Consider the following 2705-nt stretch of genomic DNA (forward strand, 5'->3'; position numbering starts at 1 on the left):
ATATATTTAAAAAAGATTATAACTGCACAAAAGGAGACTATTTATATACATAAAAGGCTAAGCAACCATCCAACTGTCCAGTACCTATGATGCGCACTGACCACCAGGGGGCAGATGCTCAACGCAGGAGCAGCTGAGCTGCGGGGACCTGGCAGCAGCAGAACTTTGCAGAGTGCCCTCTCGCACTCCAGGACCCCGCGGGGAATGTCAGAGAGCTGGTTTCAGCCGAATCCCCCGCAGGCCAAGCAGAGGGGCGCCACCTGCCAGAGGGACCCCACTCACTCCCCAGGAGATTGGCAGTTGGGTTTCTGGCCCATCTCGCCCAGTCACGCCCCGCCGGCTACCTTCTAATTAATGTCCTTTCAATGTGCACAAATCCATGCACGGGGTCACTAGTGTATCATATAACATCTTAGTTTCAAAATGAAATTCAACAGTGTGGTGATTTCCGGAAAAGGGGAAAGGGGTGTGAAAGAGGATATAGGAAGGATAAATGAGGATGGAAGAGAAGTAAAAAAAAGTCAATAAAATTCCATTAAAGTTAAAAAACTGAAATTCAAATCTACCATTTTCTTAATTTTATAGGTTACCAGATCGTATCTTGAATACTTTACTATGAAGTAATATTTCCAGTATATGCTGCTCTATGGAATACTGCTTCCTCAAGAAAGTTAAGAGCTTGTTTCTGAAAAATTGATCCCATGTTCAAATAAACTTGGGAAATAAATAGTATATATCTGAGAAAAAGGTATTATGGAAATAATAAAACTTGAAACAGCCTTTGCCTAATGGGCCAGGGAATAAGAACAAGTTTTTAATTTAATCTAGATGGGGTCATCTAGATTTATAGAGAAGGCAAAGTCCTAAAATTTGGTTTTTCAGATAAAAATTAAGTCATTATTTTTATGCATTCATTGGTTGCTTTTTTTTATTTATTGTTGACAGTATCACAGATGTCCACCATTTTTCCCTCCTCTGCCCCACTCCGCCCAGCCCCCTCATTAAGATCTTTTTAACCCTCACCCGTGTGGCTCAATTGGTTGCAGTGGAGCCCCCACACACCAAAAGGTGACCAGATCAATTCCCAATCAGGGCACATACTCAGATTGTGGGTTCGATCCCAGGTCTGGGCACCTGCCAGAAGCAACCAATTGATGTTTTTCTTTTTCTCTCCCTCTCCCTTCCTCTCTCTCAAATGAATAAAAACATATCCTCCAAAAAAAAGGGCACAAAACACCATATCCTCAAGTGAGGATTTTTTTTTAATGATTGTTTAATACTGATTATATATTGAAATAACATTTTGGAAATCCTGGGTTAAATAAGATGCCTATCAGTCATTAAAACTAATGTCACCTGCTTCTTTTCACTTTTTTATCACGGGAACACTAAATGATTTTAAATTATATACGTGACTCACATTATATCTCTGTTGGACAGTGCTGCTGCCCAGTGTGAGTGAGTAATTCTAAATAAGCCAGGAGGTAAGATGACCTGATTAGTACCTGTCTGGAGTCACAGGGCCTGTGTAAATCTCTCCCACATGTAAGACCGGGCATGTCAGCTCTGCCTCCGCGTCCTCAAATGTGCAATGAGGACACCACTACCTGCCCCATGGAGCTCCTAAGGACGAAAGCTTCGGAAAACAGGTATCGGGTACTGGCATTATTACTTATTCACCACGCAGGAGCGCGCACACACGCCTCTCAAAGCCTCAAGAATGTAGGGCACTTGGCTGTTCCTGTTGACTCAGTGCAGCCCCGGAGGAGCTGGCCACAGCGCAGGCCGAAGGGGCCCGAGGGCTCCCAAAAGCTGTGCGGACCCCTCCCTCCCCTTCCAATACTAACTAAAGGGGAACCTACAGGCCCTACCCGCCCGGAGGGTGGCCCGGCAGGTGCCTGCACGCGGTTATGGCTCCGCTCAGCTCACAGGTCCCCACAACCACATCCCCACCATCGCTGCGTCCACGTGCACAGCCGCGCTGCATGAGGCCCTCGCTTCACACACTTCCCTAGGTCCGTTTGCGAAGTACAGATGAAGGCACTGGATAATCATACCTGGGGTTTTGTTACACCAATTTTTCCCCCCTAATAAAGACTAAGCTGAAGCGGTTCTCAACCTGTGGGTCGCGACCCCTTCGGTGGTCGAACGACCCTTCTTCCACAGGGGTCGCCTAAGACCATCCTGCATATCAGATATTTACATGACGATTCATCACAGTAGCAACATGACAGTGATGAAGTAGCCACGAAAATAACTTTATGGTTGGGTCACAACAGGAGGAACTGTATTTCAAGGGCCAGAAGGTTCGGAACCACTGCAGTCTAAAGCTGTAAAAAATCAGGTACCTCCTCAATAAAAGACACATTTCTACTAATGATTTAATTTCGATCTGAAACACCAAATTTTAGGGCTTTCCCTTCCCTATACATCTAGATGACTCCATCTAGAGTCTAGATTCTAGACTCAATGAACCATTTCTCCTTCCTCCCTGGCCCATTAGGCAGAGGCTGTGTCAAGTTCTATTATTTCCATAACACTTTTTTTATTTTCTGGTGAAGTAAAACATGATATAGGAATATAAGAAAAAGTTTAAGTTTTCGAAGAAAAATAAAAACAAAATAAGCAAACAGGGGCTTAGAAAGAAAGAGAGGCGCCTCGCTGCTGTTCACAGCCAGTCCCCCCGCGTGCCGTCTGACAGCCGG

Source organism: Myotis davidii, unplaced genomic scaffold (genome assembly GCF_000327345.1).
Source record: "Myotis davidii unplaced genomic scaffold, ASM32734v1 scaffold520, whole genome shotgun sequence".
Classification (NCBI taxonomy): Eukaryota; Metazoa; Chordata; class Mammalia; order Chiroptera; family Vespertilionidae; genus Myotis; species Myotis davidii.